We start from the raw sequence: 6988 nt of genomic DNA, 5'->3' as shown, positions 1-6988 counted from the left end.
TGATTTCAGGATTTGGCCATGTGATATCCGCAAGCTCAGCCCTTAGGTATGCGCTGTGATGTCATTATCAGCCGACAACAAGTGGCAGTACAAGGCAAAATGGCATCACGAGATGATAAAAAAAGTGGATTTTTTTTCTAATTCATATTCCGCATACGCAGTATGAATACCGTGTTTAGTCGAGCGGGGCCACATAGAACGTATTATTGAAAATACGTTTTTTTGGACTTGACTTCTTTAAGTGCAATATAGGAAAGCAGATGGTTATGACGAAGAAAAAAACGAGTAGTTGAGTAAGTACAATATGCTAACCGAGTGAGCATTCAGCCACAATTCCACTGCACAGTAGGTACTCACCAATCTGTACTTGGTGTTTTCGGTTGGCAAACCAGGTAGTTCAAGGAGGTATTTGGCGTAGCTGGTAAATTGTTGTCCCAAGCATGCCAAACCAGAACCATATACTGTAAAAGGGTTCAGCAAACTCAAATAATCAGAGTTATTTGGAGCCACAAAACCCTTTTGACATCTAAAGTCACACTAAAATGCATATATTGTTTTTACATGTACCTATAGTGTGTTGCATTAATAAAATCAATTAACTGCTACACAAAAATGTTACTCTACTACTGTTAATGCACTCTGAAAATTGAAGGCTTAGTTGAAGCCTACTTTCAAATGAATAAGTCAGTCTCTGTTTGAGTCCTCCTCGTGTTCAAGAAATTAAAGCCACTCTAAAATGATCCACCTCTAGTGAACCGAGACTGGAAATCAAAAAAAGCCGTCTGCTTCTGTGTTCCGTCATCATTTTATCATTTTATGTGGAGCATGCAGTCAGCTGTCAACTTGAATGAAAAAGGAGTATTTCACTTAATAATATGAAATATATATTTGGAAAACAATAGCCAATTAAAATATTTATTTTAACTGGTTAATGTCATTTTTTCCCCACCAGAACCTTGGCCCCGTAGTTCTTGGAAGAGGAAAGGGGGCCAGGACAAGCTTGAGTCATCCCTGATGATAAGCCTAATAAAAAAGTTACGTTTTAAGTTTACTCTTGAATAGAGAGAGCATATCTGCCGTTTGGATTGTTTCAGGAAGATGTTTCCACTACAACCTGATAGCTTAAGGTTCTACCTCCCATTCTACATAAATGAGAATGGTAAGTACTGTGGTGCTGTGAATTATGAGTTAAGTTCTGTCACCGTGCTCACAATTCACGTGTATCTCAAATCAAATTTCCCCATTGAAATGAATGAAAACACCATTAATCTATCCCAGTGTCGCAAAAAAACACAGTAAAAATGTCTGTACAGTTGGGTCGTTCGCGAACAATTCGTTAAAAAAGAATGAATCTTTCCAGTGAATGTGAGTGAATAAATCGTTTTTCCTCAAGTGCTTCATTCTTTTTTCAGTTCATTTAAGCTCAGCCATGCACATGTTGTTAATCTTTGCGAACGACCAATCAGTAGCCAGCGTCAGATGGAGGAGGGATTTTACTGAACATACTGCGACGCTATTGGCGTACACAAAGGAATCAGCGGTGGACAATTCGATTAAGGAATCTTTTGAACGGTTCTTTTTGATGATCTAATTTTAATGATTCAGTTCAATTAAAATAACTGTCATGCCCATCACTACTGTGAAGTGTTTTATATTTTATATTATTGTTATTAATATTTATGATTAGATTTGAAGAACAATGGCAGTCTACAGCATTTTACTTAACAAATAACATACGGTACATAGAATTTAATAGAATGTATAAAATTACAAAAACATCATGATTATTCAATGGGCTTCGTGTTGCTTATTCTGGCGTGAGTGTGTTTGCTACCAGGTAGCAGTATAAAACATATCACACCCGAATATTGGCAATATTCAGGTTTTAAAAATCTATGTAAACGTGCAAAAACCAGAATACTGGCGATTCTGGTTTTTAAAAAACAGAATAAGACCTGTTGGTTACTCCTTTTCGAACCCGAATATTTGGTCATACAAACACAATTGGAATACCTCCGTTGAAAGGTTCATTGGTTTGTGTTCTGCGCATGCTCTATCCACAAGGAATCCTGGGGAATTTTTGAATTCTCATTTTTGCCCTAGGAAATGCCCTATCCTATCTAAGTGAGATGACCCAGACGTACTTGGAGGATTGAAAAATTTACAAAAAATAGAGATAAAGAAAATATATTAACTTAGATGTAACTCACAGCACTGCAATGAGCAGTCCCTCTTTGTCTTGGCAAACGATAAGGAATCCTTTTATAATAATATTCAGTCATTTTATGAGAAGGTCAGTGAGGATTCAAGAGGAAAGAAATCTGACATTTTTGTATAAGCTTTGTCCATCCAGTATCAAAAAGCAAATATGGGCTTCTGTTATCTGTATCAACAACAAACCTGAAACTCCACAGTGATTTGAAGTACCCCGATAGCCTTTCAAAGTATCTGCAGGTGACAAAAACAAACAAAAATAAAAACAAATGGCAATAACGAATCGAAACAGATCATTTCCTACCAATAAAAACATTGATGGCGTAGCGGCTCCATTTTCACCTTCCAGCTGCAGATGGAAGATAGAGAGATAGTTCCTACCTCAGCCTGGTTCCGTGAGCAGATAATGTTTGTAAAAAAGGACAATTCGAGAAATACGTTTTTCCTACTTTTTTATAGATGGTATGGTGATAGCTGCACCTGGATACTAGTGTGGGAGCCAGAATGGGAGAAAAAAAAATAACTATAACATTTTTGGAATGATTAATTTTCTTAAAAACAAAACTATGAACTAAACTAGTTCATTTTACAAATTTGCGAGCTAAATGAACTTTGAACTACTTGGTGCAAAAAAGAATTTTCCCAACACTGCTTATAGACTATTTTTATTCTTCAATGAACCCAAAACACACGTTTTTGAAATCTCAGCAGAAGCCAGAGAAAATCCATGCAAGCGCAAAGACATGCAAACTCCAAATTGGAAGGCTACAGCCAACATTTGAATACTAGACCCCAGAGGTGTGAGAAAGACATCGTGCTTCCTTTTGAAAAACAAAATTGTACAAAGAAATCTGGTGGGCCTGTAAAGGAATGCAGCTTTCAGTGGCTCTTGTAAACCACTTGTTTTATGCCCCCAAAATAATAGGATATACAGTAAATGAAATCATGAACTCCAACAAATCCTGTGTAAAGGTTATTCTACAGTATAGACAAACATTTGTCCAACATTCTCTTCACTCTTTTGCTTATATGGGGGCGGTGCTGATTTTCCCTTGCTGAGATATCAATTTGTTTGAGGGATACTGGGGGAGGAAGAGGTAGGAAAAGAAGAAAGCCAGAGATGCAGTCCATAGCAGCAGGGAGGTGTTTTCTTTGATAGCTAGCAGAGATAGAGAACAATCATATTTTACATGCATTGTTTCTCCCAGGCCCACGTTTAACGGAACAGTGGGAGGACAATGCAGAGGGAACATTTCTCTCTGGCATTACTTTGTGATTTCACAACAAAATGTATCCTATTGAATTTGATCTCAGAATATTCTCGATTAATATTATGGCCTAACACAGAAGGGTGTCGCTCATGGAATCGTTAATGTAATAAATTGCTCAAATGTTGTAACCACTGTGTTCTGTGATATTCAAATCTTTTAAGATGTCGTGAACAGTTTAAAAGTCCAATTCTGATTAAGGCTGACCTTGTAATTGAAAAATGTGAGCCAAACGGAATGTAGCTTTGGTGGTCGCTGAGGCAAAAACTTGGGCACATGAGGTGAGGCCATGCAGCATATGCCCTCCATAATTATTAGCACTCTTGGTTAAGATGTGTTCTTTCGCCTGTACTAAATTCATTTTTTTTCTCTAAATAATATAAAAACAAAAAATACAAAAACAATTTTAAAAACAAGAGGAAGCTCCAACCTTTAATTCAAGCGCAATTAGTCAGTACGTTAACACATTAAGAAGTAATTCTTTTAAATCAAATCATTTATGCCACAATTATTAGCACCACTGATATTATCACTTTGTAAACCCCCCTTTTGCCAACAAATCGCCTATAATGTTTCACAATATGAGAGAATACAGCAAGAGGAATCTTCGACCGTTCCCCTTTGTACAGTCTCTCTAAATAGTCCAGTAACCTGGGTCCTCTCCTCTGCACACTCTAAAAACATCTTGTCATCTTCCAAACCGCTTATCCTATACAGGGTCGCGGGGAGTTGCTGGAGCCTATCCCAGCCGTCAATGGGCGAAGGCAGACTACACCCCGAACTGGTCGCCAGCCAGTCGCAGGGCACACATAGACACTGTCACTGAGCGGGAATCGATCCCACGCTGCCCGCACACAACTCAGGCGTGTGTACCACTACACTATCAGGGACCACTCTAAAAACAGTTGGGTTAAAAATAACACAATTTTGGGTCAAAAATGGACCGAGACACAAATTGGGTCAATTTGACAAACTTTCTTGCATTGTTTTGTACAAAACGGCTAATTTTTCTGGGTTGTTTTGTACAAAACTACCAATTTTTGGAGTTGTTTTCTGCAAAAACAACCCAGGTTGTGGATCGGTCCATTTTTGACCCAGAATTGTGTTGTTTTGAACCCAACTGTTTTTAGAGCGCACTCTCCCCCTAAGCTCACTCCATAGGTTTCCAGTGGGGGTGAGGTCTGGGGACTGACTTATTTTGGCTTCTGCCTATCACATTTTCATTTTTTCCCCCCTATGCAGTATGTACTGTATTTTCTGTAGACATCTTATGTTGGGGTTCCTTTAGTTTTTTGCATTAATTAATTCTCAATTTGGTCACCTGTCTCTGGTTGTGTGTGTGGGTGTGTGTGTGTGTGTGTGGGCGTGTGTGTGTGTGTGTGTGTCGGGGTGCGCGTGTATGCGTGTTGCATTTCCTCAGGTCAATTATAGTAACACTATTTTAACTACTTAATGTTTAATGCCAACATTAAACAGCAGAGCTGGGCATCCTGCCAATGTGACGGACCGGTCCGTCTATCTGCCAATGACGGATGGACGGGAAACTTAAAAAAATTGTCGGACTAAGCATAGTCGGAAGCCCATTTTTTCCGTCTATGTAATCTTTATCATCTATTTTTGCGGTGAGGCTTCAATGGCCGCGGTGTGGCTTCCGTTTCCTGTTGGCCGGGGCTGAGGTCTTAAAAGGTAATCAAAGGTCCAAAAAGATCCTAAAAGGAGGCACATTTAGTCCGACCTTTGTGCGCTTGTGTGTTTAATTACATTAAACACAACACCCTCGATTTCAGGTTTCAGCCTTATCACTCGCACTGACACTGGTTTTACAGACAGGAGTAAGACATTCTTATCTCTTACTTAAGATAAACAATCATATCAATCATAATTGTGCGGCAAAGTTCAAAGCCTGTCCTTCCTGATGCAACCCTGTGCAAAGCGAATACTACCTTTCCACTGCAGCTGCTTCTGGCCACCAGAGCAACTGGGGCAGAAAATCAGACTCATCTCTTTGTCATAATCCGGATAAATGATCGTAGCCCCCGCTCCCCACACCTCTCCCCGCCTCCCAAAATATTTGAATCTTTGTTGAAAGGTTAATTTTCCTAAGAGTTGCTACTTGCTAATGACCAGAGGTGGAAGTTGCAGATTAACTTGCAATGAGATTTTATCACAGCATTTCCTCAATGACAATAATAACACAACGGAACAATAATACATTAATGGATATAGCAGAAGAAAATCACCTGCATTACATCCTGATATCTGTGTAATTTCATAAGGAATCAAACTGTAGAAACACATTAAACACACTAATATCAAATTGTACTTTTTCTGTGATGATTCAGTTGGAGAAGACAACATTTCGGAAGTTTGGTCCAGACAGCCGCGGCTTGTAAGCTGAGCTAAATAAGAAGCTAAGAATAAGAGAGGCACTGTTAAAATGAAGAAGAATACAAATGTGACACAACATTGGTATAACAACTGACAGATGCTCACAAAGCCTAAATCCACATCTTAAACTCTTTCAGGAGGGATTTCCGAAATCTTCTTATGTGAATACATTACTTTAATATCCCAATACAGTATTTGGAGGGTAAAGAAGGTTTTAATTTTTTCCCCCTTTGTACACTGCAACAATATGGTTTAAATGAATAATTGTGATGTAGGCATCAGCATGACTCGTAAGTGGTTAGCATGTTCACCTCAAAGTTCTAAAGGTTGAGTTTTTTTTAATCCGGCTTTATATTCCAAGGTACCGGTAGGTTCATTGAAGACTCAATGTTCCTCAGATGCGTATGAATGGTTTCTGTATGTGCCCTACCATTGGCTGGCGACAAGTTCAGGGTGTACGCTACCTGAACTGATCTTGGGTAGGCTCCAGCACACTTGAGAACCTAGAATAGAAGATGGACAAATGGATACTTACGATGTGATTGAAGAAGACATGCTCAATGACCTGATGTTAACCTAGTCAAGCATGATTTTCTCTGTTGATTGCCTAATCTCAAACTCACTGACATTTGACAAGGCAAAATCACAAAAACTGTAATTCGTCATGAACAGATTGGTACAGGTTGAAAGAAGGCTTATTCTGTGGGCTGGTACAACTATTTCACACCTTTTAATCTACCTGTCCATTCACATTTACCAAAAATGTAATCATCAGTGTGAGAGGGACAACAAAACAACAATTTAATGAAATTTCAAGACCTCAGGTTTCAGCAGATAAACCGGGACACTGATAAAGGAAATCTATTCTTCGTTTTCAGAAATGTTGAATTACAACACTAGCATATTGCCATCCATCCATTTTTAGTGCTTATCCTGTTTAGGTTCATGGTTGAACAAGAACCTACATCCGGTTGTTGAGAGGTGGGGTACACTTTGAACTTATTCTTAGTCTTCGCCATCCATCCATTTTTAAGCATGCATGCTTTTGATGTGTGGAAAATTATAATGCTGCATTCACACCAAATCTGTTGTGAGCGTTTCTGGTGGTGCGTTTCAAT

Source organism: Filicampus tigris, chromosome 6 (assembly GCF_054856515.1).
Source record: "Filicampus tigris isolate MCC_2025a chromosome 6, RoL_Ftig_1.0, whole genome shotgun sequence".
In the NCBI taxonomy this organism is placed as follows: domain Eukaryota; kingdom Metazoa; phylum Chordata; class Actinopteri; order Syngnathiformes; family Syngnathidae; genus Filicampus; species Filicampus tigris.
This window is presented reverse-complemented; position numbering follows the sequence as displayed.